This window comes from Ambystoma mexicanum, chromosome 4q (genome assembly GCF_040938575.1).
Source record: "Ambystoma mexicanum isolate Mex_15411 chromosome 4q, UKY_AmexF1_1, whole genome shotgun sequence".
In the NCBI taxonomy this organism is placed as follows: domain Eukaryota; kingdom Metazoa; phylum Chordata; class Amphibia; order Caudata; family Ambystomatidae; genus Ambystoma; species Ambystoma mexicanum.
Window position 1 is genome coordinate 198,011,018 of NC_090928.1, and position 27,457 is coordinate 198,038,474.

Consider the following 27,457-nt stretch of genomic DNA (forward strand, 5'->3'; position numbering starts at 1 on the left):
GGCTGCCCCCTCGACACCGCGCATCTGCTCCTCTTGTGAAAGACTGTCTGCTCCAGGGCGAAGGCTGCACGCTTATAACACGTTCCCTGCACCACACTTCACTTGCATCAGCAGGTCTCAGTGCATCGCCCCGACAGGCACTGCATGCACTCGCCACAACAGCATGACCAGTCTCTTCACGCCTCACGGACCGGCGCTTCCTGCCACCACCACCACCAGCAGGCCAGGCAGCACACCACGCAGAACTCCTGAGAAGGCCCCTTACCTTTCGGCCTCGGCCTGCCGGTCTCTCAGGGCGGCGTCGAGGGGCTCATGATGGTGCCCGGGGGGTGCTGCGGGGCACAGACTCATGGAAGCAGCCAGCTGCCCCAGAGAGGTGTCCTCGGTCCAGGACTCACTCGGCCTCCCTGGTCAGCGGTGCGAAGTTGTGGCTCGGTGTACCCCTGTGCCTGGCTGCGCTTCCCGGGAACCGGACTCTCGCAAGTTCCCCCCCCCCCGGCCCGTGTTTACCGCTCGGCGGTGGCGGTAGTGCTGTGGCTGCGCGACTTGCTGCCTCCTTCCTCCTTCCCTCTTCAGTCTGGCACAGCTCTCTGCAGTGTGAGCATTGCAGGCAGGCTGCCTGCCCCCTAGGACTCCCTAGGGTCAGGACTCGGAGGGAGGCAGGTGTTACAATTGCTTTAATAGTGTCAATTGCTTCAGCCTGCCTCCCTCCTACAGATCAAAGTAACATTCTGGCCGCCGTGGCGCCGGCCCGAGTGCAGAGCGCGAGCCAAGCACACAAGGCACCAGCCCCCTGCAGTGGCGGCAGGGCTGCCGGCCCGGTGGGCCACGTCCGTGATGAATTATGCACATGCATCTGCATGCATCATAAATTATGATGCATGCATGATGCAGATGCAATCATCAAAGCAAGGTAACATCTAGTGTTACCTTGCAATGTAGATTGAGTGCAGACCGCAGTCTGCAGACAGTGCCGCCGGCGCGCGGCCCCTCCCTCCTTGCTTCCTCTGCCCTGCCCTGCTGCAGACCAGCCAGCCCAGGTGGCCCAGGCCCTCCCGCCCCTCTGACTTCCCAGCCGTGGGCGGCTGCTCTGAGTCACACAGTACTCGCGAGCTGCTGCTGCTCCGCACGGCGCACACACGCACACACAGGGCCGTGCCTGCCAATAAAAAAATCACACAATTAAAAAAAAATAACAGCCCAGAGGTGGGTGCCGGAAAACCAGCCCCAGGGGACCCACGGGCCGATAGACCGAAAGGGCCAGTCCAACCCTGCATATAAAAGAGCTTGCGCGGGGATAGCGTGACTTGCCACCCATGTGCAATTCACCACAATAGTGCAATGCCTTGGCAACGCAGCAATGCCCGTCTGCGCTGAAATAGCCAACGCTGTGATTGATTGTTACAGCAAAAAGCCTAACACCTTTGAATTTGTTAACAAAACACAAACATCGGTGACTTTGCAGAAATGTGGTAAACGGCGTGACTTTCTGCACACATGTTTTACACTGCAATACACGGGTTGAAAACACGCTCCTGAAACAGCCATTGGCTCGTGCAGAGGGGTCTTGCGCCCTACACACGCCCCTCTCTCCTGCAAAGCGTCTGCCTGCCGCCCTGTCCCCAGGAGCCTCCCTTTCCCGGGCAGCCGAGGTCTAGGTTCCACGCTGCCCCATCCCAGCTTGGCACGAGCCATGCGAAGCTCTCGCGCCTCCACACCTGGCCTGTCGCCTTGGCTAGCTGGTGTCTTGGCGCTGCAGGGCCGAGGGGCGAGGGCCTGAGGCTGAGCTGGGGCCGGCAGAGTGGCATATTTCACACTAGTTGCTTCACCTTGCAACTGCTGGCTTCAACTTGTGCCTGGGGGCTGGGGCAGCCTCGGACTGGCCTGTAGGACAATAGCCCCAGGGCCAGGGCCAATGAAAAATACAAAATGCTGGTGTGGGCCCGTTTTTTTGGCCAAAGTGGGACCCTTATTGGCCCATGTGGGCCAGTTTGATGAGTTAATTCACACTGCGACTAGTAGTTTTGACCAGTGTTGCTGAATAAATATTCTTTCAAATTTACAATTATCATGTCACTTTATCTAAAAGCTTCCCCTGGGTACTATTCAAACAGTATCACAAAAGGAATGAAAAGCCATTTGCAACTGCGGGCCACTTTTTCTTTGGTGCCTGAGACAATTGCATGGCCCAGTCTGACCCCAGATGATAGCTAGCCTTTGTTGCTGACTGTGTGCACTTCGGAAGCACCCCACAGTGTCTTTTTCGAGGGCATAGGGGCATTGGTATCACGAAAGGGGCCAGGGACAGGCGGTGATGTGTAAGTTGGCTGTAGAGGCATGGCTGGAGGGTGGGGTCTGATATTACTCTGTGAGGTGCAGTAGTTGTTCTTCGAAGAGTGTGATTGGACGTGAAGTGTTGGGGCACACAACTAAAATAGGGTGCCAAAGGCAAAAACCAGTGGCACAACCATTACACCAGGGCAACGAATTCATACAAGCCCACATCAGTAGCCCACAGTTTGGGATCCATCCGGATTCCTTCTGCCGCTACAGCCCTCTCGGTCTTGCCCGGCCGACATGGCACCAAACTTTCTGCTACTGCAGGAAATGTGGAACACAGGGAAGGCGTTTTTTGGTGTAGTACCTCAGGCTTTATTTATTATTTTTTTGTATTTATTTTGCACTTTTAAAGCGCTCACACTCTCAGCCCAGGGACATCGAGGTGCAGGCACTGTTAAAGGAATATGTCTCTTAGTTGCGTATTTATAACGCGCTTAATACCCGTAGGTTTCTAAGTGTGGACCCGGGGATCGAACCTGTGTTGCTTCGTGTCATCTTGTTTCCAAGGTGGGGTTGCTAACTTAGTAACCTCTCCCTAAACCTCATTCCGGTTTCCCTACCCACGCCTCCTATTCAACCATTGTCACCCTACCCTAACCCTCCTTCCCTGCTGGGGTTGCAGAGCCCTGCATAAGCATTGACTTGCAGCAGGTCCCAAAACCGTAGTGGGGGTGGTTGGTTCATGCCACTCCTGCGCCTCAGAGCTGTGGACGGACCCTGTCACAGAACTGTATGCAAAATAATGTTATTTTATGAGTTGTGTTGTAATGTAACAGACACATGAACCCTAAATATGTAGCATTTTCTGTAAAAGTCATGAATTGACGCGATTCAGGGAAGATGGTTTGAGGGATACTTTTTTGGAGGCGAGGGTTGGGCCACTTTTTTGAGGCGAGGGGTGGGCCACTTTTTTGTTGTTGTCTGGGCCTATTTCTTGTCCCAGTCCGACCCTGGTGTTGAGTATCTACTCTCTAGCAGGAAAAATCCCAGTCCAAGCAATGTTAGTTCTTGATTCCATTCCCCTGGTTGCAGTCCATCTTCAAATGTTGGTTCAGATTTTTGGCTTGCACCACATAGTCAGATGTTTGGGTACAGAGTCTTCTGTATCTCAGGGACTGTCCAAAGGGCAGATTGTCTTTCAGTGCTTGTCGGTGGTAGCTGGAGTATGTCAGTAACTAATTCCTGTCGGTTTCTTTTTGCAATTCCTGAAGAAATCTGAAGAACCATTTGACCAATAGAGGATATCCCAAGAAGATAATTGATACTACCTACAAGAGAGCATGCACCATTCATAGAAGTACGTCCTTGTAACAACATCCAATACCTCCACAACAAGACAACATAGTGGCAGTCTTAAGTTACTCCCCGCTGGTGAATTTCTACATCGCATTGTTTGGAAACAGCCAGCCCCAACTGACGGTAAGCTTACTCTGTTCCACGAACTACTATGAACGAACATGGCATTAGGAGAACCTGTTCCTATACATGTCAGCCAGCAGGCAATGATGCTATCCCTCCATCCCCAGAAGCAGGTACCCCACGGAATAGAGGCTAGAATAACAACAATCATCCACGCCTGGACACAGCTATTACAACTGGGCAGTGGTAGGCACAACTTGGTTCGACATTATTTTTACATAATTCTTTTTATGCTGCACAGGTGTTTCCTAAATTAAGCGCAAACAACCAGATGGTTCTTATGCTAGTTGTGGGTGGCATGGAGTTTTTTCCCCCCCATCCTCATCTTTCACACTTCCCCCTCCCTATCCTTTCCCACCCCCTTCTCTGTTCATGCGCATGGTCAGGCGGTATAAGGATACACATGCGGTTCCTTTCGCCTAGGCACGTACAATGAGTAAATAGTTGGAAGTTAACACACTTTGGGCCTGATCACGACCTCGGCGGTAACGCTAACGCTATTAGCGTGGGGGCTATTAGCGCGACCGCCATAGCCCCCGGTGCTAATAGCGCGGGATCACGAGTTGGGCGGACTTGGAAGTCCCCATTCCCCATTGAGCCCATTCGGGAATGCCCCATTCCCCATTGGGCTCAATGGGGAAAATTTGCGCTCTTACCGCCGGCGGATTTCCCGCCAGCGGTAATAGTGCTAATTTTTGGCGGATTTCCCCCCAGCCAAGAGCTGGGGCGAAATCTGCCGAAGCCCTGATTCGGCGGACCCTTAAATCCGGCGGTAATAGCGCTACCGCCGGATTTAAGGCTTACCGCCGAAGTCGTGATGAGGCCCTTTGTCTGGAACATAGCATGTATGAATATAACCAGTAGGTTCCTACAAGGGGCTATCCATTTACCCCCTGTTCGCTATCTGTTGTCTCTCCTTTAGAGCAAGGAAGCACTGTAGTGGGCACAAGTGGTGGTCCACGCAGGGAGCAAGATCCCCAGCATTTTCCGAATCACTTGTCCTGATGAAGATGACCATAGTTACTACGGTCAATGAAACCGGTCGACCTCATAGGGCATGAGCTGGACTCAAGCTATTGATGATCTGTTAACTTAAATAATTGTCACAGACATCAGAAGTCAAGTGTGGCTTGACAGTAAGATCAGGTCTAACTTTCTGGTTTTTAGGCTATCTACTAGCAGATATTGCACTGGTCAATAAAAGAGCACTAAAAGTAAATTCCAGCCTACATCTAGCTGGAGTAAACTCAAGATTTAGACATTATCTAATGTAGAATGTCTAGAAATTTGATATTTGTGATTTGCATCTGGTTTTTATAAAATACAAGCACTGCTGATTAGGGAAAGTCTCTTCACTCTACCCCTCTTAGATAGGCGGTGCAACACCCGAACCCTAGGGCGAGCTTGTTAGGGATAGGGACAGGGTGTTCTTCCAGCAGGGACAGTCCGTATAAGCATGTGTACGTATGGCAATAACAAGTTGGAGATAGTTAGCCATTACGGTATTTCAATTTTTCTCCAGAGACCGTTACAGAGTGTTACAAAGTTGCATGCTAAACGCTAGGAATGCAATATAGACCAACAGGTCAGTAGTCATACCCTAAGTGTTACAATAGTTCCCTATACAACATGAGCTTAAGTTCTCTGTGATTATCTGGTCATTGATCCGCAACACTTACGTGACACTTTGAATAATTATGAGTATCATTGTTTTTATGGAAAATGAACTAGCTAACATCTGAATTAAAATATACAGTTATCCTGTTTGTTGCTTAGTCCATGCGTAGGTAGACAAACATGAGTACTCTCTTCTAAAAACACTTGGGCAGTTGTATGGGTAACCATTCTTTGGCCTGGCCTCTCAGCTGTGTGTGCCTGCACATCACTTCTGTCTCCTGTTTTCTTGGTAGGCTGAGTTCTTTTCTGTCTCTTTGTTCCTTTAGGGATTTTATACGTATGTCTTCTTGCCCATAAGCCCAAAGATTTCATCAAAAATGTAACAGTTTGATAAGAAAAGGGCAAAAGGCTGTTGTACTGTTGATGCTTCTTAAATCAATTTTCTAAACTCTTAATAGGCTACATTCATATAATGAACAGGTCATTTATTTCACAGCTGAGGCTTCAAGCTACTCACTGAGCATTCACTGTGAGGTGAGCGGCTTGCTAATACTTCCCGTGCACACTGTATTTTTGAACGCAACTCAAATGTTCAAAGTGGCATGCTTATCCTAGAGTGAATACAATCTTCACACATGGTTTCATGTTAGTTTCGAGAGTGGATAGCCTCCTATGTGACAAGGCCAGTGAGTTGGGCTTGATAAGAGGGGATGGAAACCCCTCTCAGCCAGAGGTGGGAGGGCTACCAGGGAGCCATTCAGAGACAGTTCTACCCATGATGTGGATGGTGGCATCAGAGCGCCCAATTCCGGTCCCCCTTGCTTGTCGCAGAATGTTTGTGTGTAGACCCTTTTCCCCAGCCTTGCCTCATGTCTCAAATACTGCCCAGTGTCGCATGTCGTTTAGAGACACCTGACCTGGTGCAGGAGCCCATTGGCAAAAGACAAGCAAGAAAAGGAGCATCAACGCAGAACGGAGGGGAAAATCGAAGGAGAGAAGCTACATTCGCGAGACCCTACCACAGCTGCTCACGGCACAGAGAGGAACCTGATGTAGCCATGTTCAGCATGGCTACTCGCATTGTGGGGCCTGAAGAACCCACCTGCGCATATGCTTAACAAATCACAGGTCCCCTAGACTACCACGGACCAAATAGGGGAAAATGTCAATCCTTCCCCAAATGTATCGGGGTACCCCATGAGAACGGGTCTCGAAACACAAACTGGAACAATGGACTGCCCATGCCACCATCTTGGTTACGATGGTGAGCACGAACAGATAAAGTGGGCGGGGCCTAGCTCCCTTTTATTGATTTTCCCTTGCACATGACCACCCAAGTTGGGGAAGACAGGGCCAGAATGGCTAGGGCCATTGTTCACAGGTGAAGGGGGATTTAAGCAGGGCGCAGAAAACAGGAAGATTGTTTTTTTTGGTGAGGTCATAGGTGGAGAGCAGTCAAGAGACTAGCAGTGGGAAGGAGGGAACAGCGGCTTATTGAGGAGATTCATGGAGCACGAAAGGTATGGGCTTAGGAGTGAAGTGGTTCTACAAAGTGAGCGTGTGTTTGTGTGATGATTGAGTGCAGAAGCTAGTGTAAGTAATGAGTGTGACCTGAATGATACTGGGTGAATGGAGGGTGTTTGAGGAGTTGGTTTGAGGAGAATAGTAGTGGGATGAGGAGAATAGTAGAGGGGGGAGTAGAGTAATAGTGGGAGGAGGAGAGTAGTAGCCTGAACGAGGGGATTAGTAGTGTGGAGGAGCGGAGTAGTAGCAGCGAGGAGGATGTGGAGTGGAGTGGGAGAAAAAGTAGCATCAAAAGGTGGATGTGGGAACTTGGAGGAGTGAAACGTCAGAGGGACAGAAGATTGGGGGGAGGAGTGAGGTGGAGGGATGAAGTAGTAAGAGAAGTAGGGAAGGGGTGAGCATGGGCATGTTCAAACCGGCCTGCATTCAACAGAGTAAGTGGAAGGCACTATCCAAATTCGTATTAAAACACTACTGTCATAAGCTGAGACTCTTTGTGTGCCATCGTTATTCCCCACGAACCCCAATGGGTAACCCAAGACTGAAGCACAATGTACACACTGCAATCTAGGATAGACCACCCCCCTGCCAAGGCGGGGACGATATAAGCCCTTGCTTGTCCAAGTAGCTGCAAGGCAAACAACAAAATGTTAATATCCAAATACTGACAGAATGGAGGAGGTGCGGGAATGTAAATACTTGGGGGTATTGCTTAAAGCTAAGAAGCCAATGGGCTCTGCAAATCAGGCCCACAAATTAGGTGCCAGCTCCGAGGCTACCCAACTCAGGGAACTTGATGGGTTCTCACTTCTGGCGGGGTTAAACATGTATAATCAAATGTTGGTGCCTAGGCTGTTATATGGGCCTGAGGTACGGGAAGAGGGCTTGGCTTGGTCCAAAGTAGAGTCAATAATTTGGAAGCGTGTCTTATCGCTTCCTTCAAGTATGGCGTTCGCAGCTGTGTGCCAGATCTTCGTTTACGCCTTATTAACAATTGAACGCTCGTTTTAATCAGGGTGATCGTGTGATTTTCCACCAGTGGATCAATGCTTCGTTAAGTATCTTGGAAAATAACGATCTATTGAAGGAGGATTTGGTGTTTACTCCTAAAAAGGTTAAAAAGAAAATGTATGAAAATGGCTCGATTGCGAACAGACATCACTATAAGATCTTCGAGCACTTCCTGGTGGATATAAAGTCCGATAACTCTCTGCAGAAGTGTCTGATTAGATATCCCTCAAAACAGCGAAGGGACTTTTGGTTACAGGTTACGTTAAATCTGTTGCTAACTAAGGATATTTTGGGTGCTTGGAATATATTACCAAAGGCTGGTCGCCACTGTCGTTTCTGCATGATGTTTAAAGAAACACTAAAACATTTAATTGTCGAACTAAGTTTTGAGTGACATTTTAGAAACAGACCCCTGTTCTAATGGGAAACACTGAGGGGGAACCTCATTTTGGAACCTAGCGATCAACTTGTTATCGCAGTGATGAATTTTGTAAAATTTTTATTTATCTATGAGGTTTAATTCAGTTTAATGCTTGATCTATGAATTTTAGGTGTTGAATTGTTATATAGATCGTGTCTGTCTGTCTTACTATTTCCTTTTTCTTTAAAATGTTATTATGAGTGGTGTATGTGTTTAAAGTTTTACTGGTTGAAACTATGACACACAATAAATAAATAAATAAATAAATAAAATATCCAAATATTGACACAAAAGCCCAGTTAGCAGCAAAGTAGCATATAATGCATGAGGTCTAAAAGATAGTTCAAGAATGTAAGCAGAAGCTAGGATAGTACTGCACGTATTTTCAGGAATGGCACATGCTGATCCTGGGTGCAACATGGAAGAAAAATAAATGAGAAAACAACGAGATGTAATTTCCAAGTTCTGATCCTTCTCGGAGAATTAATCTATAAAGTTCATGGCCCATAGCTCTACAAAAAGAAGAAAAATACCAGGAAGAGTCATTCAAGCAATCCAGAAGAAACAAAAGAAGCTACAGGAAAAGGGAAACCAAGGTTCGACGATGCTCCGACTCGTAGCAACAATCATGAAAACAGGAAACGTTGAGGAGTGCTCTGCTCCTGTTCTGGCTTGGAGTATTGAGGCAAGCAGATGCCTGTGTCAGGCCATGGCGTGGCATGGCAACATAGAACTCTGGGGATTGTTGTGTGGGATGGTGCCATGGCCACATGCAGCGATCCCGAGCAAGCAGAGTTGTCCGTTGCTTCTTGGATTCACGGCCCACTGTGGGCCTATTGCATGAGTGTTTTGGCATTTGTCATTTTAGTGACTCTGACAACTAACCCTTGGCCAGAATAGGGACAGTTAGTCTTGGTCCTGGCTTTCTTAGGCTTAATTACATTTTCCAAATCTCCTTTCCCCCTTTCATGTGTCCGTTGCATACTCTGGTTTCTCAGGATCCAGGAACTTCAATAGCCTTTTCCAGCCATTATTCGCAGTGTTAGTACTTTTCTCAGTCCCTCGTTCATAGGGTATTTTCCCGCTCTGGTTCCTCAGGCTTCCGTAAGCTGAATAGATTTTCCAGGTGTTGTTTCCAATATTCTTTGTTACTCTCAATTACCCTTTGAGAAGTTTTTTGCACACGCAGATTTCTCAGCGTTTCCAGTCGTTTTTCACAATGTTCATATTGCTCCCTCTTCCCCTTTTAGAGGGTATTTGCAGCCTTAGGTTTCACAACTTGTCCAATGTTTTTTCATAAAGTTCATATAACTCTCCCTCCCCCTTTCATAGGCAAATTGCGCACTCAGTTTGCTCAGGCTCTCATGACCTGGATGTGTTGCCCAGCTATTATTCGCAATGCTCATACGTTGTAGTGGTATGACTTCTGTCAAGTTTCTCAGGCTCCCAAAACCTCATTGGCTTTGCCCGTGGCTACGTCTCTCTGTAGCCACGGCTCGATGTGCACTGAGCTTGAGGATCCAGGCTTCCTCATACTACCTGATCTCTGCATTTGTTACTGGCCTCCCAGGCAACCGCAGGTCCTGCGTGGTCGCTCTACCAGACGAGACAGGTGTCTTTCCGTCTCTGCTCATGTTCCGACCTGGGCTTCAAGGTCAGATCGAACACCAATCAATGGGCATTCGGTTAGTGTTTCACTCGCGGTCCTTCCTTCTGCTGGCTCCGCACGCCAGCATGGCTCGCCCCTCCAGGACGCCAATACTACAGAGGAGCAGTCTCTTTTTGTTTTACAATCCTTCCCCTTCTTATACATGTCACAGAAACAATTTGAACCATTTCCTTCTTTGTTGACCATGGCATCCAGGTTGTGTTCAGCATTGCCTGCAGCCAAGAGAGGTACAGAAGGATCTTTGTAAAATACAACGGTTGCAGGAAATATACAAGTTTTTTCAAGCTTCACAAGGTGGTTGTACAGGGAGTTTCATTCTGGAATGGGAGTCCTTGTCCCCAAGAGGGGAGCCACTGCCAGTGAGGTCCCACTTGCCCAGACCCTTAGTGAGGGTCTTGCATGACAGGCTCACCTCCCTACCCTCAAAGGGGGTGGCACCCTTCTGGGGAGAAGGGACGAATCATCCAGATGGGTGACAACTGCTCGAGGAAGTTCTACTCGATGCAGACTTCTCGCTTTTCGACCAATGTCTGGGGGAAGTTCAGGGTACCTGAGACTCTTTTCCAGGGGGGTGGAGGGGAGGGAATTTATCAGCCAGCAGACAGGGGGAGGAGTCAGAGTCAGTGGACGTGTGTGACAAGGCCATCAGCCTGGCCTTGTCCAGAGGGGATGGGAGGCCATCCCAACCTGAGCTGGGAGGCCTACCAAGGAGAAAGTCAAAGAAATTCAGAGCTAGAGGACCCTTGCGGAGGACAGTGGAAAAAGAGAAGGCCCCAACTGCTGCCTTCCCAATATTTTATTGGTTTCCCCATGGCTAGATCTCTATGTAGCTACAATTCGACATGCACTGAGCTCGGGGAATTGGACTCCTCATACAGCCTGGTCTAGCTATCTGTTTCTGGCCTCCCAGGCAACCATAGGTCCTGTGTGATCGTGCCACCAGACGAGACAGGTGTCTTTCCGTCTCTGCTCCCGTTCTGACCTGGGCTTCTAGGTCAGAACGAGTGCCAACCCATTGGTGTCCAGTTAGTGTTTCGCTCACCGGCCTTGCTTGTGCTAGCTTCGCCCCTCCAGGATGTCAATGCTGCATAGGCTCGCTTCTGCATAGAACTCTCACTGCCTCCATAGGAGTCTCGCCTTGTTTTACAATCCTTCCTGTTCTTATACACATAACAGAAACAATTTCAACAGTGTACTTCGTTGTTGACCATGGCATTCAGGTTGTGTTCAACATTACCTGCAGCCAAGAGAGGTAAAGCAGGATCTTTGAAAAATACTGTGGTTGCAGTAGATATGCAAGTCTTTGCCAAATTCATATATGCAGACAACTTGGTTTGTACAGGGAGTTCCATTCTGGAATGGGAGTCCTTGTCCCCAAGAGGGGAGTCACTCCCAGTGAGGTCCCACTTGCCCAAACCCCTGGGGATGGTCTTGCATTGCGGGCTCACCTCCATAACTTCAAAGGGGGTGGCTCCCCAGTGGGGAGAAGGGACAAATCATCCAGATTCGTCACAACTGCCAAAGGAAGTTCTGCTCGGCAAATACTTCCCACTCTTCGACCAATGTGTCAGGGATGTTTAGGGGTCTGGAGGCTCATTTCTTTGTGGGGATTTATCAGTAAGCACCCATGGGGAGACGGAGGAGTTGGGTGAAGGTGTCTGACAAGCCATCACCCAGGCTTTGTCAAGAGGGCATAGGAGCCCCGCTCAACCTGTGGTGGGACGCCTACCAGGGAAAAATTCAGAGAAATTCCGCGCCAGTTCCTACCTTTGAGGAGGACAGTGGCCATTGAGAAGGCCCCCAATTGCTGACCCCCCACTTGTGCCAGCCAGTATTTGTGCAATCCCCCACTGTCTCATACCCATGCTTTCAATCAAAGACCCTCGCCAGTTTCTTTTGGTTTTCCCTAGAGACAACACTCAGGACCTGGGCAACAACCGGCACAGAGAGAAAGCGGCCCTCCAGAGCCATGTGCTATCCGCATAGGGAGGCCACAGCCTGGACACAATCAAAAGGAGAACAACCCTCCACCATCCCATGCTTGAAGTGGGAAGACACTGAACCAAGATGGTGAGTGGGGAGGCTACATTAACATACATGCACCTTCGAGGCAGACCACAAAATACTCCCCAGCATCAACAACCAAAACGTTTGGGCATAAATCTGCCCTCTAGAACACCAGGGACTAAACCAAGGGGTGCAGACCCCGACAGGGACTTCACTTACTTTAGGGGAGCCCAGGTCAAAGTCCCCTAACTTGAACTTAGACATTATGTTAGGTGGGCTGCCAGCAGTATTCTGCAGTGGGCCCACCTGGAGAAAGGGGTTTGGCTTAACCCACTATTTATTATCTTTGCTGCTTGTAACACATCCCAGGCGAGCATAACAGGGCAAGATTGGCCAGGGCTCTTGAACCAATGGCAGGAGGAGAGGGAGCACAAAGAAGGCAAAAGGAAGTTGTGTGTTGTTTGGATGAGGTTAGAGGAGGACGAAGGGGCAGACCAAGAGATCAGGAGGAGGAAGGAAGATGAACCTGGGTGTGGATGCGAATTCGAAGCAAGTGAGGTATTGGTAAGTGAATGCAAGAGGTACGGCGTTGTGAGTTTGCAGGAGAGAGTAATGAGTGTGTCTAGGGGAGAAAGTATAGGGGGTGTATGTGAATTGTTTGTGTGAGTGAAAGGAGGGTATCAGAGTAGGAGTGGTAGTTGAAGTGTGGAGGAGGGAGTTTTAATGTAGAGGGAGGAGTTGTAGTGTGGGGAAGTAGATGTACTGTGGAAGAAGGAGTTGGAGAGTAGAAGAAGGAGTCGTAGTGTCGACAATGCAATTATAGTGTTGATGAGTGAGCTGAAGGATGTAGAGAGGAGTCATAGTGTAAAGTAGGGAGCAGTTTTAGTGTGGAAGAGGGAGTAGTATTATTATAGAGAGAGTAAGGATATCAAAATGGGTGGCATGAGGCTTAGGAAAGGAGTGAGAAACATCTGAGGGACAGGAGAGAAAGATGTAAGGTTAAAGGAGGGCAGAGTTGGAAGGAGGAGAGTAGCAAAAGAAAAACCACATGAAGTGAGAGGGAAAGGAGTAAGTAGGAATGATGGAGAAGAGACTGAGTCTGGCAGAGTGTCTTTAAGGCACACTCCATCGCCCCTTTTAGAATACTACCCACTGGGGAGAGTATTGGGAGCCCCTGGGAGAGTCTTGTACTGAAGGTGAGTACCTAAAGTCAAACGCCTTCTCTGTCTAGACAGTCCCCTGACAGTATGGATAAACAAGCAGGATATAATAACCTGGGGTTTATGAACGCCTTGGTTAGGGGGGTGGTGATTTCATAGATTAGAGAGAGAGGGACAGTCATATGTCCCATCAAGAATTCAATAAAAACCATTGAACCATCCCAGAGCATTGGAGTATGTGTTACGCCATGTTGTACGTTGGACAAAAGGGACACAGCCCCTTTAAGAAGGACTTGAGGGAAAGAGCGGGAAGAAGGAGGAAGGGGAGGGGCGGGAGTGGCGGGGAGGCAGAGAATGGAAGGGAGTGAATAAAGAAGGTTCACAGTAGCATTGGCTCCGTCTGATTATTACGTAGATAGACAGAGTCCAACACTGGCGACGAAGCCGATGAGACCCCTTGCGTGCCGGCAGCAGTGGTAGGAGGGCGGCAAGCCCAGCAGTTGAGTAGGGCCCGTGTGCCCAGAAGCTATCGTGAGGGCCCATGCGCCCAGGAGAAGGAGCAGCGGCTCGAGTGCCCTGCTGGAGGGCCCGTGTGCCCAGAAGCGAACGGGAGGGCCCGTGTGCCCGGTACAGACAGTAGCAGCCCGTGCGCCCTGCTGGGAGGACCGAGTGCTCAAAGGTGAGAGCAGCGGCCCGAGAAGGGCCCGTGTGCCCAGAGGTTATCGTGAGGGCCCGTGCGCCCAGTGGAGAAAGCAGTGGCACGAGTGCCCTGCTGGAGGGCCCGTGTGCCCCGAAGCAACAGGAAGGGCCCGTGTGCCCAGTGGAGTGAGCAGCGGCCCGTGCGCCCTGCTAGAGGGCCCGAGCGCCCAGAAGAAACCGCAAAGGCCCGTGCGCCCTGCTGGAAGGCCCGTGTGCCTGGAGAAGATCGGAAGTCCCGCGCGCCCGGCGTCATCACCAGAAGGCCTACGCGTCAGCGAGCCGCAGCCAGGGACGCGGAAGACCAGAGAAGACCTGCAGCCCGAGGAGCCGGAGGAAGCCCGCCCGTCATCGCGGAAGACCGGAGGAGACCCGCAGGCCCACGGCACCGACAAACAAGTAAGGTGCCGGGTGGGGCAACTACAAAGAGGGGAACCCCGTGTCTCCCACACGTGACAGTGAAAAAAAAAGGGGGCTGAAATTGAACGGAGTCACAACAAAAAAAGAAAAAAGAAAGGGGGGGAACCCCGCGTCTCCCACACGTGACATTATCAATACGCGACGCTAACCACATTAACAGCAAAGAAGGGGACCCCGCGTCTCCCGCACGTGACATTACCATAAAACGGGTGAAAACCTGCAACACGGCACAAGGGAACCCCGAGTATCCCCACGTGACACTACCATAAACCAGTCAAGAGTAAAAGAAGTCGCGACAAAAGGAAGCCCTGCGCCTCCAGGCAACGCCCGACACCAAGAAGGACACAGCACCAGGAGTTAATAATAACCAACGCCCACGCACCACGAAACTAACGACAGTATACCGAGCTGCGCCATCATGTCAGCCCAGGATGCAGCAGATCCCAACGCCCAACCAATATCACCAGGAACACCCTCCTCCTATGCAAGCCTAATGAGAAGACCCGCCCCGTTCACTCTGAACCCACACCACGCCCAGGGCCAACGATGGGAAGAGTGGATGGAGGAATTCGAAGACTTTGTAGGTGCAATTGGCACACAAGAACCTCCCAACATACTAAGCATCTTTGCAAACGTCGCAGGGAGAGAAATCAAAAATATCATCCGTACGATTCCACTACAGGACTGCACCACATACGCGAGACTCCGACAAGCCATAAATGAGAATATTGTCATCTCACCTAACCGTGACTATGAAAGATACACTTTCAACCAATGTGGCCAGCTGCCTCACGAATCAATAGGAGAATTCGTCATTCGCCTTCAAAGAAAGATATCGAAGTGCGATTTCACCAACTTTAATGACGAAGAAGCCATAAGGCTACGCATCATAGAAGGGTGTGTATCCTCCATGTTCCGGAAACACCTCCTAAAGAAACCCCTATCCCTAAAAGAAGTTCTGGACCTAGCAAGAGTATACGAGAGAGTGGACATCCAGGCAGCAGCCATAGAGAACCCCAAAAAAGGAGAAGTTATAGCGGCATTGCACCCATACGTCCGACATCCAACTCCACAGACAAGGATAAGCCCAAGGTATCCAACACAACGAACACCAAGCGACTGCCAATGTTATCACTGCGGGTTCGAGTATCCACACAGAGGCCCGTGCCCTGCCATCGGCCCATGCTGCATGAGATGCGGCATGGAAAACCATTTCCAGGTGATGTGCAAGGAACTACTACCAGAAGGGAGCTCGACACGGCCGCGACCCACCACCCGCATGATGGACACACACATGGAACAACCCCGACAGGGAGACAGAAGTATGGCACTGCCCACGAATGCCTATCAACGTCCAAACACCGTAAGAGCTCTTGAGGGGCTTCAGATTGAACCAGACAAGAAAGACCATGAACTATATGACATACACCAGAGAGACTTCATACAAGACCCGGAACAAGCCCTAAGCCCCTTACAACAAGGAAGAGAATCACATCTCGACCCCCCACCCCAACATCAGCTGTGAGGGAATGAACCAGCCCGATATCTACAAGATGGGTACGACAGAGAATACTTATGCCTTCTCAGTGCTGAAACCGAAGACACCTCAGCTCCCAGAGTAACAATACAGCTGGGGAGTACCAGAAACAATTTTATCGTTGACACAGGAGCGACGGTAAACGTCATGAATGAAGATATCTACAAGGAAATAGCCTCCTCATACCCACTACAAGAATCCAAGACTCACATTTTCCAATGGGGAGCGGCGCAGCCAATGGGCCTCATTCCGAGTATGGCGGTAAGGGATAGCGGCCACCGGTAACGAGACCGGTGGTGGTAATCCCTTACCGCCATACTCCGAGGTCCCTTTGCGCCCTCGCCCTTAACGCCTGCTTTGAGCAGGTGTTAAAGTCGAGGGCGCAAAGGGGCCTCCAAGCCAATAACGGTGACCGTAATGAACGGTCACCGTTATTTGCATCTTCCCCATTCTCATTGAGCCCTATGGGGGCTCATTTGGGAATGGGGAAGAGCCTTGGTGAATGGGGAATTACCGCCCCGCCAACCTTGGAATGGGGCGGTAATTCCGCCATCCACCAAGGCGCTGCCGGTCCGGGTACGGCATCAACCAAGGTGTTAATAGCGCCATTGGTTAGCGCCGTACTCGGAATGAGGCCCAATGACCTCCAAAGGAAAATGTCTATGTGATCTGCGGCACAGGGACATCACGGTAACCGCCGCGATACACGTTATAAAGAGCCCATCCATCGGCCGCTGCCTCCTCGGCTACCGCACGGCCAGAGCCCTCGCCTTAATTGATCTACACTACAACCAGTCAGAAGTAATAGAGGGACTGCCAGTATCACACGAATGCGTCAGAGCAATGATCGACAGACCTCTGGCAAAGGGAGACCTCAAGGCCCAATTCCCCAAGTTATTTGAAGGAGTTGGCATAATAAAAGGATCATGCATCAAACTACACATTGACAATACCATTAGGCCAGTACCGCAACACCCGCGCAAGGTGGGTTTCCACCTCCAAGAACAAGTATCAAAAGAAATCCAACTTCTCCTTCTCAACGACATCATAGAGAAAGCAGAAGGGCCAACACCATGGGTATCGCCAATGGTAATTGTTCCCAAGGACAATGGTCGTCTCCGCATATGCGTTGACATGCGCATCCCGAACACAGCCATCCAGAGAGAAAGGCACCCAGGCCCGAGCCTGGAGGACATGTTGATTAGGTTAAATCAAGCGAGGTTCTTTTCGAAGCTCGACCTCAACCAGGGCTACCACCAACTGGTCCTGGACCCAGAGTCACGACCCATCACAACATTTGCAACGCATGACGGCCTCTTTCGATACAAAAGACTCAACTTTGGAATATCATCTGCTGCCGAAATCTTTCAGGAGACCATCAGATGTCTCATTGCATCAGAGATGAACGCACTAAATTACAGTGACAACATCCTAGTATTTGGGAAAGATCAGGAACAACACGACAGAGCGCTGAGAACCATCTGCTCCATCCTACAAGAGGCGGGACTGACCCTCAACGAAGACAAGTGTGACATCAACAAGACAAGCCTTAAATTCTTTGGCCACATATTTTCGAGCAAAGAGATAACAGCCGACCCGGACAAGATTAAGGCCATCACCGATCTCCAAGCACCTACGACCACGGCAGACCTGCGCTCCACACTAGGCATGGCAGGATATTGTGCGCGCTACCTCCCAAACTACGCCACAACAACCGACCCACTCCGCAACCTCCTAAAGAAGAACACACCTTTTATATGGGATGCACCCTGTCAGGAAGCGTTCACAAGGATAAAAGAAGGTCTCACCAACAACCGACAACTGGCATACTTTCGTCCGGACTGGCACACCATCATTACAGTCGACGCAAGTCCAGTGGGACTAGGTGCCATCCTTGCCGAGACCGACACCGCAGACAATGCCCATCACGCGATAGTTGCATATGCCAGCCGAGCCCTGTCGCACACGGAAAAAGCCTACTCCCAGGCAGAAAGGGAGAGCCTGGCTGCAGTATGGGAATGCGAAAAATACCACCACTTTATTATTGGCCGGAGGTTCACCCTAGTAACGGACCACCAAGCCTTAATATCAATCTTCGGGAACCCCAAAACGAAAATGCCACCTCGCATAGAACGGTGGGGGATAAGACTACAAGAGTACGACTACCGCATCGTCCACAAACCAGGAGGAGACGCCAACCCAGCAGACTATCTCTCCAGACACCCCCTACCGGACAAAGACGGCACCCTAGCCCGGGAAGCCACAGAATACATCTCATACCTGTCATCAAATGCCATGCCACCAACCATCTCGACCGCAATATTCGAAGAAAGGAGCAAAGCCGACCCAACACTCAGAGCTGCTGTCTTTCTCACTCGGTCCAACAAATGGAGGGAACGTCACACAAAGGAAACCGGGGGGGAGGATATAAACCAGAAGGAACTAGACCGGCTGGCCAAAATACACGATGAACTCACAGCCACTGACCAAGGACTCCTGCTACGGGGGAGAAGGCTAGTAGCACCAAGGGACCTAAGGAAGACCCTAGCAACACTGGCACATGAGGGCCACAGGGGAATGGACAACACAAAACGATTCCACAGGAACTATGTCTGGTTCCCCTACATGGATGTGATAGTAGAAGACATGCTCAGACACTGTAGGCCATGCCAACTGGCAGTGAGAGGACCAAACCCAAACCCTCTGCAACTAACCACGCTCCCGACAAGACCCTGGCAAAAGGTCGCAATGGACTTCTATGGACCTTTAGAAGAAGGAGGCTATCTATTAGTAGTAATGGACGAATATTCGAGATTCCCTTTTGTCAAGCAAACGCCGTCAACATCCTTCGTGGAAACCGCACCCATAGTAGACGAACTATTCAGCGAATGGGGCATTCCCAACGTCGTCAACACCGACAACGGCTCCCCGTTTCAAGGGAAAGAATTTGCAAACTTCGCAAGTCACCTAGGCTTCCACCACCAAAAGATCACACCTCTCTGGCCCCAAGCCAATGGGATGGTGGAAAGGTTTATGGCCACAATCAAGCTAACCATACAAAAAGCAGCAGCAGAACAGACGCCTCACCCGAAGGCCATCTGCAGCATGCTCCGGAGCTACCGAAATACCCCACACGATGCCACGGGAAAGCCACCAGCTGAACTCATGGTGAAGTACCAACCCAGGACACGCATTCCCCGATGGGAGGACTATACCCCTGAGGAAGACCTCGTCATCAGGGAGCGAGATGCCGAAAAGAAGAGAAGGGCCAAGCAATGGGCCGACACCAAACGGAGAGCGAAAGAACAACAACTGGAGATCAGACAAATGGTCCTGGTGCAACAAACTCAACGCAAAAAGACGGACACCCGATACAGCCCAGAGCCGCGAATTATCACAGCCATAAAGGGGCCCATGATTACGGCGACAGGAGAGTTGGGAGACATCACTCGCAACTCCTCTTTCTTCAAAAAGCTATATCTGGAGGAGCCCGAAGCACAAGAGACACCCGACGAGAACGTCAGCGAGGAAGAAGAAACAGAACCCCCAGTGGAGTCGACCGGCGAAAGCCGAGAATCCCCGGGAAGACCTCCTCGAACAATAAAGAGACCAGTGAGGCTCATCGAACAGATGTAACTGGGCTCCCATGTTAAGTACGGGGGAGGTGTTGTACGTTGGACAAAAGGGACACAGCCCCTTTAAGAAGGACTTGAGGGAAAGAGCGGGAAGAAGGAGGAAGGGGAGGGGCGGGAGTGGCGGGGAGGCAGAGAATGGAAGGGAGTGAATAAAGAAGGTTGACAGCAGCATTGGCTCCGTCTGATTATTACGTAGATAGACAGAGTCCAACACGCCATCTGTGACAAAGGCTAGATCTGGCACATGTTGACTAGTTCCATGAAGTGGCACTTGGCCCTACCTAGGCACATGAGATTATACTGGCGATCCGAACCTGAGCATGTGATGTTGGGTATGGTCCTAATATGCCTGTAACTAGTATATGACGGCATGCGTGGGACACGATAGTCAGGTTTATGGAGATACACACAGGTATATTATGACAGACATGAAATTCAAATGTGATTGTTAACAAACGTTTGTCTTTGTTTGGTATGTAGTATTCTATTTCATCATTATACAATTATTAGGTTTTTACACTTCAGTGAAGTTGGGGTGAAAAGTCAGCTGATGTGCCTTCCTGTAATGATAACATAACAGGTGTATTTTTAGACCAGTACGGTTACCCCAGAGGGGTATCTTGGCACTACTGACAGATAACAGATGTTTATTACTACCCAACTCAATGGTACCAGCCAGTGGCTTTGTAAATACGGTAAATGCGTAATGGCGGTATACTTGAATTTAGAAATTGTGCTCAATATCTTCACTGGGCAAAGTTGAATCTAGAAAGTGTGCCTAATAGCAGCACTGTGCCAAAGTTTGAACTTAGAAAGTGTGTCTAATAGCATCACTGTAGTATAGTTGAATTTGGAAAGTGTGCCCTAATAGCGTCACTGTGCCAAAGTTTGAACTTAGAAAATGTGCCCTAATAGCATAACTGTGGTATAGTTGAATATGGAAAGTGTGCCCTAATAGCGTCACTATGCCAATGTTTGAATTTAGAAAATGTGCCCTAATAGCATAACTGTGGTATAGTTGAAATTAGAAAGTGTGGTATAGTTGAATTTAGAAAGTGTGCCTAATAGCGTCACCGTGGTATAGCTGAATTTAGAAAGTATGCCTACTAGACCCCTAATAACCTCACTGTAGTATAGTTGAATTTAGAAAGTGTGCCTAATATCATCACTGTGCTAAAGCTAAATCTAGAAAGTGTGCCTAATAGCATCACTGTAGTATAACTGATTTTAGAAAGTGTGCCGAAATAGCGTCACTGTGGTATAGTTGAATCTTGATATTACAACCAAGCCCTTATTCCGCCCTCACCACGCCATGAGTCCATCCCACCCAGCTAGTCCCAGAGAAAGAGCCTCACTCTGGCACGCCTCACTCCCCACTCCCCCTAATTCCCTCTCCCTCCCATCCCAAACCATCCCACCCTCCTCCACACTCCCAGCCCTCCCCATATCCATCTCTCAAGCCAGTAGAACCCTCCCATCCCAAAACCCCCCACACCCACCATGCCCTCACCCCACCGCCTATCCAACCATCAAGCCAGAGGAGCCTGGTGGCGCGCCGAGCATCCGAAGACCCCTGTTCCTCCAATCCCTTCCACCCACCCCCTGGCATGCCACACCCCACCCCACCAACGAACCGTAGACCCACTTCGTCCATCTGGCCACCACCCCCTGTCCTTTCCTCGTGACAACTCCCTCTAACATCCTCCACTGACCTCATCCCTTCCTCTCCCTAAAATCTTCACCTCTCACCCTGGCAAGAACAGTGGCCGCATGCCCATCGCCCTCCGACCCACCTACCCTCTCACACACACCAACTGCATGAAAAACCCTGGAAAAAAGGAAACGGACCTGGTCTCCTTCAATCTCCCACTACTCCTCGCCCCTCCTGTCTCGACCCACCACCTCAATCTCTCAATCTCCACCATCACCTCCCTCCTCCCCTTCCGCACCATGCTTCAAACACCTCTCCCTTGAATTTTCACCAGCCACACCTAGAATCCCTAACCCCTTACGCTTCACCCTCAAATCACCAGCCTCAAATCCGTCTTCACAAACGCCTCCCTCACACACCCGGCCAACCCCAATCTCCCCACACCCACCTCCTCCTCCGCCCGCCTACTCCTCCCAACAACCATTGACCAACCTGCCTCTCTCACCTCCCAGATTCCGCTTCCCCTCACTCCACACCACCCCTCACCCCCACCAACCCTCGCTGCAACTCACCCACTCCTCCCCACCACCACCCTTCAACCTCCACATCATCTTCTTTAATGCCAGATCTGTAGCAAAAAACAGACACCGCATCTTTGACCTCCATGCCTCAGACAAACCAGACCTAGTATTTATCACGGAAACCTAGCTCTCTGACGACTTTGCCCCCATCGCCCATGAAGCCTTCCCCACAGACTACTCCCTCATCCCACTCAACCGACCCTCTAGAGGAGGAGGACTCGCAATCGTTTTCAAGTCACACTTCTCTGCCTCAATCATCGACTCCCAGACAATCAACCCTTCCTGCGAATCGCTTCTCGCCAAACTATCCCTCCCCCCGACATTCTCCCACAGCTTCTTAATCATCTACAGACCCCCTGGCTATCACAGACAATTCTCAAGCAACCTCTGTGATTCGATAGCCACCATCCAAATAAACCATCCCGCCCTCACTCTACTAGGGGACTTCAATATCTGGCTCGACATTTCCACCAACCCCATGACCCATTCACTGGTCAACTCCCTAGATGCGCTTCACCTCCGCCTTCACATGAACGTCCCAACTCACTCTAAAGAAACAACCTTGATGCCATCTTTAGCTCCCACAACCAGATACATCTAAACCATCTGATCACTTCATTGTGCCTTTCACCATTCGCTTGCCCGCCCCGCTCCACATACTTGAACCAGAACCCAAAAATCAACACAAATGCTGGAAGAAACTAAAAATCCTCCCTGACCAAGCCGATGTGCTACTTCAAACTCCTCCCTCAACCACCCCACGTAACAAACCCTTAACCACCGACGCATTTGACTCGTAGCTCAATATCTCATTAATCCCGCTCACCCCCACTGGCCAATTCGCTGCTCGCCGTGGCCCTTATCCCAGATGCTTTACACCAAAACTGAAGACTGCAAAACAACTATATAAATCCCTCGAACGCAAATGGTGGAAAGATAAAACCAACCTAAGTAGATCCAATTTGGCCCGGCACCATCGCCACTACAATGCCGAAATCCGAAAAGCAAAAAAAATCCACTCCAACTCTCGAATCCTCAACTGTGAAAACCCCAGCAAGGAACTCCACAAAATCATTTTTGAATTCACCAAACCAACCTGTACCACCACCCAATCGACCCCCTCTCAGTCACTCTGCGACTCACTCTTTCTCCACTTCTACACCACTGCTCTCAACAGAACAAAATCTTTCAACAACAAACTAGCCCTCATGTCCCTGCCAGATAATACTCCCGCCATACCAGTCACCCCCCCACCTGCCACAGCCACTAAAACCCAACCCACCTTTGACTCGTTCACACCAATATCAAGAGACCAATTTCTCAAAGTTCTCTATGCCAGGAAACCATCTGGCTCCCCCTTAGACCCTTGCCCCGCCTCAATCCTCAAAGAAGTATTCTCATCCACCTGCGCAGGAGAGTACGCAAGAACCATCATAAATGACTCACTCTCCTCAGGAATCTTTCCCGACGCCTTCAAAACCACTCATGTCAAGCCTCTTCTAAAAAAACCTTCCCTCGACCCTCTCAACCCCAAAAACTACTGCCCCATCTCAAACACCAGGTTCCTTTCTAAACTCATCGATCGAACTGCTTACTCCCAACTAAATGCCTTTGTCGAATCAAACAATCTCCTAGACCCTGCACAATCAGGCTTCAGACCTCGACACGGAACCGAAACCACTCTGACCACAATCTGGGATGACCTTAAGATCACTGCAGACTCTGCAGGATGCGCTGCACTAATCCTTCTAGACCTCTCTGCCGCCTTTGACACAATCAACCACTCAATCCTCCTCGACCGCCTCCACTCCCTCGGAATCCGTGGAAACGCTCTCAAGTGGATAGCTTCCTTCCTCAACAACAGGAAACAAATAACCCTCCTCTCTACCTTTGCTTCTGCCGCCCGACCAGTCAATACCGGAGTTCCACAAGGAGCATGCCTATGAGCCCTCCTCTTTAACCTCTATATGTCCACCCTCCCAGGAATAATCCGCCCGCACAATATCCTGTGCTATAATTACGCCAATGACACCCAATTAATCCTAAAACTCCTCAACTCAAACCCCAACTATCAGCCCGGCATCGCATCCTGCCTGCTTGACATTGACCGCTGGATGACCACAAACCACCTCCTCTTAAACCCTGCTAAAACCCAAATCATGGTGTGCGGCAACACCAAGCTTCTCCCCCATCCTCTACCATGGCCATCATTGATGGGCAATCCACCCACCACCTCGACCACAGTAAAAAACCTTGGATGCACTCTCGACTCGGACCTAACCCTCTCTCACCAAATCAACGTCTCCAAGTCCTGCCATTACCACCTCAAAATTCTTATATGCATTTTTCCGTACCTCTACTTTCCCAATAGACTCGCTGCTGTCCAATCTATTGTAATGTTGAGACTGGACTATGCCAACTCCCTCTACCTTGGGGTCCAAGCATACCACCTCATTAAACTACAAAGAGCACAAAACGCTGCAGCCAAATTGCTTCTAGCACTTGGCCCAAGAAACCACACCTCTCCAGCGCTCAGAACTCTCCACTGGCTCCCGGTTGGACGAAGGGTGACTTTCAAAACCTTATGCATCTCCCACTGAGCAGTGAATAAAACTGGCCCTCTATACCGACAGGACAAGCTAAAACCCTACCACCCTCCGCACACTCTGAGATCAAGCTCCGCCCTCCTTTTAGTGATACCAAACACCAACTCAGTCAGGTTAGGAGGATCATCATTCACAGTCTTGGCCCCCACTCTATGGAACGCACTTCCACCCCACATTCGACACACCAAAGCCCACCTGGCATTCCGCAAATTTCTGAAAACAAGGCTCTTCCCTTAAAGAATCGACGCTTAGAATAAATGGAATGAATAGCCGCGACAATCAGAAATCCAAAGTTGTTTGAACAAAGAAAAGAAAAGAGCAATGGGAATCGATCTTACAGATAGAAAGTCTAAAACGGATAGTGTATCTAAAACGGATAGACTGAGAGTAACAGATAGAGTAAGTGAAATGGATAGAATAGATGGAACAGATCGAGTTGATGAAACAAATAGAATAGATGAAACAGATAGAGTAGATGGAACGGATAGAGTGGATGGAGCGGATGGAGTGGATGGAATGGATGAAACGGATGCAATGGATGAAACGGATGGAATGGATGAAATGGATGGAGTGCATGGAACGGATGAGGGAATAGAACAGATGAGCGGATAGAACCGATGAAGTGAATGGAATAGATGGAATAAATGAAGACAATGGAACGGATGAAGGGGCTAAATCAGACAAAGTAGATGGAAAGGACAGAGTAGATTGAACGGATAGAATGGACAGAGTGGATGAAGTGAATTGAACAGTTGGAATTGATGGAATAGATTAAGTGGATGGAGCGGACGAAGTGGATGGAGCGGACGAAGTGGATGGAGCGGACGAAGTGGATGGAGCGGACGAAGTGGATGGAACGGACGAAGCAGATGGAGCGGATGGCACGGATGAAGTGGATGGCACGGATGAAGTGGATGGAACGGATGGCACGGATGAAGTGGATGGAACGGATGAAGTGGATGGATTGGACAAAGTAGATGGAAGGGACGCGGTTGATGGAAAGGATGAGGGGTGGAACAGATGAGGGGATAGAATGGATGAAGTGTATGAAATGGATGGAGTGGACAGAATAGATGAACAGAATGGAACGGATGAAGTGGATGGAACGGATGAAGTAGATGGAACGGATAGAATGGACGGAATGGATGAAACGAACCTAACGGATGGAATAGATGGAAAGGATGGAGTAGATGGAACGGACAGAATGGACGGAACGGATACAGTGGATGGAGCGGATGGAGTGGTTGGAATGGATAAAATGGATGGAATGGATGTAACGGATGGAATGGATGTAACGGATGAGGGAATAGAACAGATGAGGGGATAGAACCGATGAAGTGAATGGAACAGATGGAATAGATGGAAAAAATGAAGAGAATGGAAAGGATGAAGTGGCTAAATCAGACAAAGTAGATGGAAAGGACAGAGTAGATTGAACGTGTAGAATGGACAGATCGTATGAAGTGAATTGAACAGTTGGAATTGATGGAATAGATTAAGTGGATGGAGCGGACAAAGCAGCTGGAGCGGACGAAGTGGATGGAACGGACGAAGTGGATGGAACAGATGGAATAGATGGAGCGGATGGAACGGATGAAGTGGATGGCACGGATGAAGTGGTTGGAACAGATGAAGCGGATGGAACGGATGAAGTAGATGGAACGGATAGAATGGACGGAATGGATGAAACGAACCTAACGGATGGAATAGATGGAAAGGATGGAGTAGATGGAACGGACAGAATGGACGGAACGGATACAGTGGATGGAGCGGATGGAGTGGTTGGAATGGATAAAATGGATGGAATGGATGAAACGGATGGAATGGATGGAACGGATGGAACGGATGAGGGAATAGAACAGATGAGGGGATAGAACCGATGAAGTGAATGGAACAGATGGAATAGATGGAGTAAATGAAGAGAATGGAACGGATGAAGTGGCTAAATCAGACAAAGTAGATGGAAAGGACAGAGTAGATTGAACGGATAGAATGGACAGAGCGTATGAAGTGAATTGAACAGTTGGAATTGATGGAATAGATTAAGTGGACGGAGCAGACAAAGCAGATGGAGCGGACGAAGTGGATGGAACGGACGAAGTGGATGGAACGGATGGAACAGATGGAGCGGATGGAACGGATAAAGTGGATGGCACGGATGAAGTGGATGGCACGGATGAAGTGGTTGGAACGGATGAAGCGGATGGAACGGATGGAGCGGATGAAGTGGATGGCACGGATGAAGTGGATGGCACGGATGAAGTGGATGGCACGGACGAAGTGGATGGAATGGACGAAGTAGATGGAACGGATCAGGGGTTAGAATGGATGACGTTTATGAAATGGATGTAGTGGACAGAATAGATTTACAGAATGGAACGGATGAAGTGAATGGAACGGATGAAGTAGATGGAATGGATAGAATGGATGAAACTAACCTAACAGATGGAATGGACGGAACGGATGAAGTGAATTGAACGGATGGAGTGGGTCCAATAGATGAAGAGAATGGAATGGATGAAGTGGATGGGACAGACAAAGTGGATGAACTGACGAAGGGAACGGAACAGATGAAATGGGTGGAACGGACAAAGTGAATGGAACGGACAAAGTGGATGTAGCAGACAAAGTGGATAGAACGGACAAAGTGGATAGAACGAACAAAGTGGATAGAACAAACAAAGTGGATAGAACAAACAAAGTGGATAGAACAAACAAAGTGGATAGAACGGACAAAGTGAATGGAACGGACAAAGTAGATGGAACGGACAAAGTGGATGGAATGGACGAAGTGGATGGAACAGATGGAATGGACAGAACGGATCGAATGGACAGAATGGATGGAGTGGACGGAATGGATGAACGGATGGAGTTGATGGAACAGATGAAGTGGATAGAACGGACGGAGTGGATAGAATGGATGAAGTGGATAGGAGTGGATAGACTGGATGGAATGGACAGAGTGGATGGAATGGACAGAGTGGATGGAACCGACAGAGTGGATGGAACCGACAGAGTGGATGGAACCGACAGAGTGGATAGAACAAATGAAGTGGATGGAACGGATTAAGTGGATGGAACGGATGAAGTGGATGGAACGGATGAAAGATAGTGTGGATGAAGTGGATGAACAAAGATGGATGGAAGGGATGGAAAAGAAAGG

The 27,457-nt window shown here is 49.5% G+C and overlaps 1 long non-coding RNA gene across 2 annotated transcripts in view; it reads left to right on the top strand.

Moving 5' to 3' along the window:
* Positions 1–27,457, top strand: part of LOC138467590 (uncharacterized) — a 175,042-nt gene that overhangs the window by 37,734 nt on the left and 109,851 nt on the right. For both annotated transcript variants that reach the window (XR_011268118.1, XR_011268117.1), the window contains exon 2: positions 3,552–3,759. This is a non-coding gene — a long non-coding RNA (uncharacterized lncRNA). The remainder of the gene's footprint in view (positions 1–3,551; positions 3,760–27,457) is intronic.